Source organism: Rhinopithecus roxellana, chromosome 10 (genome assembly GCF_007565055.1).
Source record: "Rhinopithecus roxellana isolate Shanxi Qingling chromosome 10, ASM756505v1, whole genome shotgun sequence".
Taxonomy (NCBI): Eukaryota; Metazoa; Chordata; class Mammalia; order Primates; family Cercopithecidae; genus Rhinopithecus; species Rhinopithecus roxellana.
The window spans coordinates 49,601,693-49,613,329 of NC_044558.1; the positions used below are offsets into that span (position 1 = coordinate 49,601,693).

Sequence of the window (11,637 nt, forward strand, 5' to 3'; positions counted from 1 at the left end):
ATAGATTTCAAGGCAAAAACTGCAAGAAGACATAAAGAAGATGACTATGCAATGATAAAAGGGTCAATTCAGCCAGAGATATAACAATTTTAAATATATATTCACCTAACACTGGAGTACCCAGATATATAAATAAATATTATTAATGCTAAAGAGAGAGATACATCCCAATACAATAAAAGCTAGAGACTTCAACACCCTACATTTAGCATTGGGCAGATCATTCAGAGAGAAAATGAACAAAGAAACATCAGACTTAATCTGCACTATAGACTTAATAGATCTAATAGATATTTACAGAACATTTTATACAAAAGTCAAGGAATACATATTTTTTTCTTCAGCACATGAATCCTTCTCAAGAATAGACCATATGTTAGACCAAAAAGTCTTAAAACATTAAAAAATTGAAATAATATCAAGCATCTTCTCTGACTACAAAGAATAAAAGTAGAAATTTATAACAAGAGGAATTTTAGAAACAATAAAATATATGGGAATCAAACAACATGCTCTTGAATAATCAGTGGGTTAAGAAAGAAATTTTAAAAAGTTGAAAAATTTCTTGAAACAAACATTAATAGTATAAACACAACACATCAAAACCTATGGGATACAGCAAAAGCAGCACAAAGAAGGGAGTTTATAACTGTAGGTATAAACTTACAGCTTAAACATAAAATAAGAGCAAAGACTTCAAATAAGCAATCTGATGATGCATCTTAAAGAATTAGAAAAGCTAGAGCAAATGAAACCCAAAATTAGTGGAAGAAAAGAAATAGTAAAGATCTGAGAAGAAATAAATAAAATTGAAATAAAGAAAATAATATAAAAGATCAATGAAACAAAAAGCTGGTTTTGAAAACTTAAAATTGACAAAGTTTAGCCAGACAAAAAAATAGATGAGTTCCAACTAAATAAAATCAGAAATGAAAAAAATGAGACATTACAACTGATACTGTAGACATTCAGAGGATTGTTAGTGGCTACTATGAGCAACTATCTTCCAATAAATTCTAAAAATTAGAAAAAATGAACTCCTAGATACATGCAACCTATCAAGATTGAACCAGGAAGAAATAAAAAACCTCAGCAGCATGAAAACAAGTAATTAGGTTGAAGCTACAATAGTCTTCCAGTAATGGAAAGCCTGGGACCTGGTAGCTTCACTGTTGAATTCTACCAAATATTTAAAGATTAACTAATACTAATCTTACACAAACTATGCCAAAAAGAGAAGAGAGGAGAATACTTTCAAACTAATTTTACGGGGCCAGTATTACCCTGATACAAAAACCAGAAAAAGACACATTTAAAAAAAAATTTAAAAAGAGGACTACAGGCCAATATCTCTGATAAATATTGATGCAAAAAATTCTCAACAAAATACTAGCAAACAAAACTCAGCAGTACATTAGAAAGATAATTTATCATGACTAAATGAGATTTATTCCTGTGGTGCAAGAATAGGTCCATACACTCAAATCCATATACATAATGCGTTGCATCAACAGAATAAAGGATAAAACCATATCGTTATTTCAACTGATGATGAAAATTATTTGGTAAAATTCAACATTCGTGTATAACAAAAACGCTCAAAAAACTGTGTACAAAAGGAACATAGCTCAACATCATAAAAGCCATACATGACAGACCCCTACCTGGTATCATAATAAATGGAGGAGAACTGAAAGCCTTTTATCTAAGATCTGGAACATAACAGGGATACCCTGTCAGCACTGTTATTGAACATATTATTGGAACTCCTAGCTAGACCAATCAGACAAGAGAAAGAAAAAAGGGTATCCAAATTGGAAAGGAAGAAGTTAAACTATCCTTGTTTGCAGATGACATGATCTTATACTTGGGGAAACCTAAAGACTGCACCAAAAAACTATTAGAATTGATAAACAAATCAGTAACATTTCAGAATACAAAATTCAGAAGCATTTCTGTATGGCAACAGTGAACAATGTGAAAAATAAATTTAAAAAGTAGGGTCACATACAATAGCCACACATAAATACCTACAAATTAACCAAAGAAGTGAAAGATCTAAATGAAAACTATGAAACACTAATGAAAAAAAATTGAAGAGAACACCAAAAAATGAAAAAAAAATGTTCCATGTTCATGGATTGTTAAGATGTCCATACTACCCAAGCAATCTATAGATTCAAGACAATCCCTACCAAAACACCAATGATATTCTTCCCAGAAAAAAAAAAAAAAAAACTATTCTAAAATTTGTGTGGAATCACAAAGGACTCAGAATAGCCAAAGCTATCCTAAGTGAAAAGAACAAAACTGAGGAATCACATTACCTGTCTTCAAATTATACAACAGAGCTATAGTAACCAAAAAAAGCATGGTACTGGCATTAAAACGGAGATATAGACCAATGGAACAGAATAGAGAACCCAGACACAAATCCACAGACCTACAGAGTGATGGTTAATACTGTCAACTTGATTGGACTGAGGGATACCAAGTGTTAATCCTGGGTGCATCTGTGTGGGTGTTGTCAAAAGACATTAACATTTGAGTCAGTGGTCTGGTGAAGACAGATCCACCCTTAATCTGGTGGGAACAATCTAATCAGCTCCCAGCAAATATAAAGCAGGCAGAAAAACGAGAAAAGGAGAGATTGGCCTAGCCTCCCCATCTTCATCTTTCTCCAGTGCTGGGTGCTTCCTGCCCTCGGACATTGGATTCCAAGTTCTCCAGTTTTGCAAGTTGGACTGGCTCTGCTTGCTGCTCAGCTTGCAGACTGCCTCTTGTGGAACCTTGTGATCGTGTAAGTTAATACTTAAAAAACTCATATATATATATATATATATATATATGTGTATATATGTGTGTATATGTATACACCTATATATACACATATAGCTTATATATATTATATATATAATATATTTATGTATCCTATTAGTTCTGTTCCTCTAAGAGAACCCTGACTAATGGAGTGAACTCATTTTTGATAAAGGTGCCAAGAACATACACTGAGGAAAAGACAGTCTCTTCAATAAATGTTGCTGAGATAACTGGATATACATATGCAGAAGAATGAAACTAGACCCCTGTCTCTAGCCATATACCAAAATCAAATCAAAATAGGTAAATATTTATGCCTATAATGGAACACTAAGCATATGGGAGTGATTTATATCCTACTGCTCAAGATTTTTCACATAGGTCTGCCTCCTGAGGGTACATGTTATCACATGGTGCACAGAGTTAGTCACTGCTGAAGATACTGGCATGCTGAGAACTTGACAAAAAGTGATGTGAATTTTCAGAAACATTTTTGAGGAAGTATCCAAAGACAGGTACATATAACTTTACTGCATTATGTCTCATACTAGTAATTTTTTCATCACTTCTCTACTAGTTATGCTATTATGCTGTAAAAAGAAAATACCAAAATTATTATTGTTGCATTAGTTATGGGTTTGACATTTCACATCTTCCATTTTTGGAACACTAGGCAAAATGACTACCCCGGGACTAATAATACCTTTTTTTCCCATTTTAGTCCAAAGATGCCTCAAACTCTAAGTTTACATGAAATAACTGACCTTTTAGAGACAAATGACATCATAGAAGCAAGTGATAAAGTGATACAACCACCTGAAAGTGCTACAGCACCTGTTTCTGATGAGGACTCAGGAGATGAAGGTGGAATAACAAATAATTTGCCAGGTTCTTTGTTGTGCACAACTGCGTATCTTATTCAAGATGGCTCTGATGCTAAATCTGACTTAGATGTTCCCTCATACACACCTAATGATGACTCTCCTGACGAAGTTCCATCTACGTCTACTGTGCAGCAACCTCTACCATCGAGGAGGAGGAAAGTGACAAAAGTTGTTTGCAAATGGCAAAAGGCTGATCTAACTGCACAAACCCTAGCAGGTAGAGTTACAGAACCACCAAAAGATTTTTTTTTTTTTTTTTTTTTTTTTTTTTTTTTTTTTTTTTTTTACGAAAATGAGAACTCCCACAGAAGTTCTTGAACCTTTTCTTGATGAAAAGGTCTTTGAACTTGTTGTCAAGTTCTCCAACTTATATGCTGGAAGTAAGAGTGTACATCTTGGCTTGCCTAGCTCCGAATTCAAATGTTTTATGGGAATTATTTTTCTGAGTGCCTATGTTTCAGTTCCTAGAAGGTGTATGTTCTGTAAACAAAGAACAGATGTGCGTAATGTACTGGCGAGTGCTGCCATGAGACATGATCGCTTTGAGACTGTATTTTCTAGTTTGCATGTTGCTGACAATGTAAATTTGGATCCAATGGACAAGTTTTCAAGTTACAACCTCTCATAAGCAAACTCAATGAGAGATGTATGAAATTTGTTCCAAACGGATCATATTTCAGCTTTGATGAATCCATGGTTCCTTATTTTGGTCATCACAGGTGTGAACAGTTTACTGGGGGAAAGCGCATTCGGTTTGGCTATAAGTTTTGGTGTGGTGTCACATGTCTGGGCTACATTTGCTGGTTTTAGTCATTTTAGTAAAAATGATTTACTAAATCATTTTACATTTGATTTAGTAAAAATCAAATACTAAACATTAAGAATACGGTGTTGGTGCATCACTCACCCTTCAGTTTAGAGAGGCACTTACAGAGGCAAGTCCTGAATAATACCGTTTTATATTCGACAACTTTGTCACCAGTATTGCAGCATCAGTTGCATCAATTCATCTTAACAGAACAGTTATACATATATCTATGCCAGGACTAGTAATTCTCTAAGTATTTCTATAAAGGGAAAAAAAGAAAAATTCTTACAAAGAACTGCACTTCAATAATTACAGCAGCTTTATTTATAACAAATTAAAACTGGCAACCAATATACAAGTGGATAGATGATGCCAATCAACAGTGAATGTCAATTAACATGTAAATTTCTAAACAAATACAGGGATGCCCATACAAAGGATAATACTGAAGGACAAACTACTAATGTAGCTACAACATAGATGAATCTCTGAAGCAGTATAAATGAAAGAAGCCAGGCACAGTCGTCTATGGACTGTGTGATTCTATTTATATGGAATTCTTTTATTTTTTCTTTCTTTAAGCTTTTTTCCTATTTTTATTTTTATTTTATTTTAGGTTGGGATACATGTGCAGGTTTGTTATATAGGTAAGCTCATGTCACGGGGTTTTGTTGTACAGATTATTTCACCACACATGTACTAAGCCTAGTAGCAAATAGTTATTTTTTCTGATCTCCTCCTTCCCCCAACCTCCATCCCCAAGTAGGCCCCAGTGTCTGTTGTTCCCCTCTATGTGTCTAATATGTTCTCATCATTTAGCTCCCACTTATAAGTGAGAACATGGGGTATTTAGTTTTCTGTTTCTGTGTTTATTTGCTAAGGATGATTCTATTTATATGGAATTCTAGAGGAGGCAAAGCTATAGTGACCAATTTCGGATTGACAGTTGCTAAACCAGATTAGGGGAAAATAATTTTATAAGAGGCATGATACGTTTTTTATGACTGATGGAAATGTTCTATATCTTGATTGTGATGATGATTACATGATAATACACATTTGTCAAAACACATAGAATTGTTTCCTTAAACTTGGTGAATTTAAATGAATGTAAATTATGCCTCCAAATGGTGATTAAAAAGAAATAAAACAAAATATAATTTCTGGTTCATACATAGTAGGTGGTGAAAATATAAAAATTAGTAGTAAGAAGGAAGTAGTTGTAGTAGTAAGTAGGAAGAAGTTGAATCCCCAAATAGAACAATAGCAGGCTCTGAAATTGAGGCAATAATTAATAGCCTACCAACCAAAAAAGTCCAGGACCAGATGGATTCACAGCCGAATTCCCAAATTCTACCAGGGGTACAAGGAAGAGCTGGTACCATTCCTTCTGAAACTATTCCAATCAATAGAAAAAGAGGGAATCCTCTCTAACTCATTTTATGAGGCCAACATCCTGATGCCAAAGCCTGGCAGAGACACAACGAAAAGAGAGAATTTTAGACCAGTATTCCTGATGAACATTGATGCAAAAATCCTCAATAAAATACTGGCAAACCAGATCCAGCAGCACATCAAAAAGCTTATCCACCATGATCAAGTGGGCTTCATCCCTGGGATGCAAGGCTGGTTCAACATATGCAAATCAATAAATATAATCCAGCATATAAACAGAACCAAAGACAAAAACCACATGATTATCTCAATAGATGCAGAAAAGGCCTTTGACAAAATTCAACAGCCCTTCATGCTAAAAACTCTCAATAAATTCGGTATTGATGGAACGTATCTCAAAATAATAACAGCTATTTATGACAAACCCACAGCCAATATCATACTGAATGGGCAAACCTGGAAGTATTCCCCTTAAAAACTGGCACAAGACAGGGTGCCCTCTCTCACCACTCCTATTCATCATAGTGTTGGAAGTTCTGGCCGGGGCAATCAGGCAAGAGAAAGAAATAAAATTTATTCAGTTAAGAAAAGAAGAAGTTAAATTGTCTCCGTTTACACACGACATGACTGTATATTTAGAAAACCCCATTGTCTCAGCCCAAAATCTCCTCAAGCTGGCAAGCAACTTCAGCAAAGTCTCAGGATACAAAATCAACATGCAAAAATCAGAAGCATTCTTATACATCAATAACACAAACCGCCAAATAATGAATGAACTCCCATTCACAATTGCTTCAAAGAGAATAAAATACCTAGGAATCCAATTTAAAGGGATGTGAAGGACCTCTTCAAGAACTATAAACCACAGCTCAATGAAATAAAAGAGGACACAAACAAATGGAAGAATATTCCATGCTCATGGATAGGAAGAATAAATATTATGAAAATGGCCTTACTGCCCAAGGTAATTTATAGATTCTATGCCATCCCCATTAAGCTACCAATGATTTTCTTCACAGAACTGGAAAAAAACTACCTTAAAGTTCATCTGGAACCAAAAAAAGAGCCTGCATTGCCAAGACAATCCTTAGATAAAAGAACAAAGCTGGAGGCATCACACTACCTGACTTCCAACAATACTACAAGGCTGCAGTAACCAAAACAGCATGGTACTGGTACCAAAACAGAGATATAGACCAATGGAACAGAACAGAGTCCTCAGAAATAATACCACACATCTATGACCATCTCATCTTTGACAAACCTGACCAAAACAAGAAATGGGGAAAGGATTCCCTATTTAATAAATGGTGCTGGGAAAACTGGCTAGCCATAAGTAGAAAGCTGAAACTGGATCCCTTCCTTACTCCTTATACAAAAATTAATTTCAAGATGGATTAGAGACTTAAATGTTAGACCTAAAACCATAAAAACCCTAGAAGAAAACCTAGGCAATACCATCCAGGACTCAGGCATGGGCAAGGACTTCATGTCTAAAACACCAAAAGCAACGGCAACAAAAGCCAAAATTGACAAATGGGATCTGATTAAACTAAAAAGCTTCTGCACAGCAAAAGAAACTACCATCAGAGTGAACAGGCAACCTACAGAATGGGAGAAAATTTTTGCAATCTACTCATCTGACAAAGGGCTAATATCTGGAAACTACAAAGAACTCAAACACATTTACAAGAAAAAAACAACCCCATCAAAAAGTTGGCAAAGGATATGAACAGACACTTCTGAAAAGAAGACATTTATGCAGCCAACAGACACATGAAAAAATGCTCATCACCACTTGCCATCAGAGAAATGCAAATCAAAACTACAATGAGACACCATCTCACACCAATTAGAATGGCGACCATTAAAAAGTCAGGAAACAACAGGTGCTGGAGAGGAGGTGGAGAAATAGGAACACTTTTACACTTTTGGTGGGACTGTAAACTAGTTCAATCATTGTGGAAGACAGTGTGGCGATTTCTCAAGGATCTAGAACTAGAAATACCATTTGATCCAGCCATGCCATTACTGGGTATATACCCAAAGGATTATAAATTATGCTGCTATAAAGACACATGCACACTTACGTTTATCGTGGCACTATTCACAATAGGAAAGACTTGGAACCAACCCAAATGTCCATCAATGACAGACTGGATTAAGAAAATGTGACACATATATACCGTGGGATACTATGCAGCCATAAAAAAGGATGAGTTCCTGTCCTTTGTAGGGACATGGATACATCTGGAAACCATCATTCTGAGCAAACTATCACAAGAATGGAAAACCAAACACCACATGTTCTCACTCATAGGTAGGAATTGAACAATGAGATCACTTGGACACAGGAAGGGGTACATCACACACCAGGGCCTGTTGTGGGGCAGGGGGAGGAGGGAGGGATAGCATTAGGAGATATACCTAATGTAAATGACGAGTTAATGGGTACAGCACACCAACATGGCACATGTATACATATATAACAAACCTGCACGTTGTGACATGTACCCTAGAACTTAAAGTATAATAAAGAAAAAAATAGTAGTATTAGTTGTTTCCTGTAAGTACTAATTACATTGAAGGTGCCTAACAAATAATAAAGAAATAATAAAGTCTACATTTAATTGGTATATTTTTATAAATATATGTAATTATATCCATAAATATGTTTACAATAAGTGAAATTAAAATAAATATTCTGAAAATTTATTTTGCTCTTGGTAAAATGTTCACTATACTGATGATAGATGATTTTATTATAAAAAATGTCATATTGAAATACTACCTCATCATATATGGTTACTTTCTTTTTTTTTTTTTTTTTTTTTTTTTTTTTGGAGACAAAGTCTTGCACTGTCACCCAGGCTGGAGTGCAGTGGCACGATCTTGGCTCATTACAAACTCCGCCCCCTGCTTCACGCCATTCTCCTGCCTCAGCCTCCCAAGTAGCTGAGACTACAGGTGCCAGCCACCATGCCCAGCTAATTTTTTTATTATTAGTAGAGGTGGGGTTTCACCATGTTAGCCAGGATGGTCCTGATCTCCTGACCTCGTGATGCACCTGCCTCGGCGTCCCAAAGTGCTGGGATTACAGGCGTGAGCCACGACGCCCTGTCGTATGTTGTTATTTTCTAATGAAATTATTTACAATCGTGGTCATTATTACATTACATGTAATCAGCTATATATTTAACAATTATTGATACACTAAAATAAAATTATAATAAGATAAAAATCTTACTTGCATTATACTTTGTACTATGTGTCAGTTGTTTTATTCTATACCATTAACTTGATACATACAGAAAAGATGTACATATAAAATTGAAGGAAAAATATGTCTACATCATACGTGTGTGTGCTTGTTTGCACATACCAGAGAGATAACGGAGAGTTAAGTTATGACTCTTTTAAGAGTTAATAGCTAGCAAATTTGTCATCCGGAGTAGTATTTCTAAACATTATCCAGGGTCCAGGAACCAATTTCACTAAAATCATTTGAGGTACTAGAGAAAGAAATACACCTTAGCCAACCTTCTGCATTGCACCATTGATCTATTGAATCATTGTCTCTTTGAGTAAAGCAAAATATTTTTTAAAAGGAAATTATAATGTCCACTAAAGCTTTGTAATCCTTAATTTATCCTGATATATTGTTTTATTTTCTTTGTACCTTCTTATTTTCATGTAACTTTCTATTTATTTTGGCTTTCAATAATCGTTCTGTAGTTTTCATAGGTTTTCACATGTACTATCTAATATTATCTATATAATGAGATAAATAGTAATTTCTTAACTCTCTTTTATTGCCAGAAAACATAACAACATAAATTTTATTTGTGATATTTTCCGGTTGAGTAGATCGTTAAAGCCTGCTGAAAGAAATTGATTCCTGTTAACAGATTCTGAGGAAAGCACAAGTTGTGGTTCCTTACTTCCACTCCAATATCAAAAATAATAGAAAATGTTACTTGAGATTGGATTATTTGGAAATAGCTAGATATAACCTGGGGGTTAATTTTTCTTGTATCATTTATTTTTATAATTCTCCAAATTGATATAGAACCATAATTGTTTTGGTTCCAAAAAACAAATATTTCAGATTAGCCCCCCAAATAGAAGCTTTTGACATATATTTTCTTCCGTCAACTTTGATTTCATGAGAAAATTGGAATTTATAGTCTGAAAAAATATAATTCCCAGAATTATACTAACACCAATGATTTTTCTGTTATGAATCAACAAGTTATATAAACATACTTTTATATGTTCACATACAGAATATATTTATTTTATTTATATTATTTTTGTGTGGTAATAATAAAACTCAGTGTTCTGTAGAACTTTAGGCGCTACAAAAGGGATGCATTCATATATATATTAACTAATTTAATTCTTATAATAATTTTATAAATTGGTATCATTATCACCATTTCAATGAATGTCTGAGGCTCAGAGTTGAAGTGACTTCTTTAAGACAATGGTGCAGGTAAATAATATGACTATTTAGTCTTCTTTTTGATGATTATATAATTGATTAAAGTTTGTTGGCTGCAAGTCTGTCATTTACTTTATATCTTATTTTAGAAATTATATCCAACCTCTGATTTCTATTGTCCAAAAAATAGGAGAATGTTTTTGGCTGTCATATAATACAGTCAATTACTATTTTATAACTTTAAATGACATGGCCAGGGCTTACTGTTAGAATATCATCTAGAAGACTCTACTAAATATAAAATTGAACTTAAAAAGTGGGAGAACTTGACTCACTGTTCCCTGATATAATGATTCTAACATGGATTTTCATTCCACTTTTTTCATAGTATAGATATTTCTGAGATTGCACTAATGAGAGAATTTTGAGTTTACAAGATAAATAATTAGATGTTTATGTCTAATTGCGTTCTTAAAATATAAACTAGGTAAACAAATGTATCCAAGTGGAATAAATTATTTATTAAAATGTAAGAATTAAATACCAATAATGAAATAGGATAAACTATTATCATGCTTAGGCCTTTAAAACTTTTTCTTCATTTTAATTGACGTATAGACTTTAGAAAGAAGTCCTGTTGCTCTTTATTTGTAAACATATGTTCAATATTTCAGACATGTTATTCTAAGCCCATTTTAAGTGTAGAATTACTAGCTGGCAGTATCTATCTTAGAAACACAGAGTCTGTCTCCATCGACGAGTTTGCTTGCAATTGAAATATGCCACCTTTTGATGACTAATTTTAAGAATAAAAAATAAAGTATAATTAATTATTTCTGTTTCTCTGCTACATTCATGTGAGTACACACACACACACACACACACACACACACACACACACACACAGAAAGAGAGAGGTTAATTTTTAGAGGCTTGACTCACTCAGAAATTATTCAACTTTTGGATAATTGAGAAGTAAATTAATTTTAAAAACCTAGTCCTATTAATTGCCGGCCAATGTTGAAGGCCAGAAAAAAATTCGTATCAGTGGATTTATTATAGAACTTTTATCCAATTGTGTGATGTGCTTAACTGCATTCATCAATTTGAACACAGGTATAGGAGAGGGAAAAGAAGGGCTTATCCAGGGTTTGGAATTTTTGTCAGTGGATATAGCCTGAGGACAGTAGGTAAAGAAAGCTAAAGATATCTTTAGGATACTGTTTGAAATAATGTAGCATTACCTCTAAACTGAAATGGAGAAGGACTTAAGGCTGGAGGGCCTC

At 34.0% G+C, this 11,637-nt stretch overlaps 1 pseudogene; it reads left to right on the top strand.

The window, feature by feature from the left end:
• Window positions 1-3,548: 3,548 nt before the first annotated feature.
• LOC104673312 lies at window positions 3,549-11,127 on the top strand (annotated as a pseudogene).
• The last annotated feature ends 510 nt before the right edge of the window (window positions 11,128-11,637 follow it).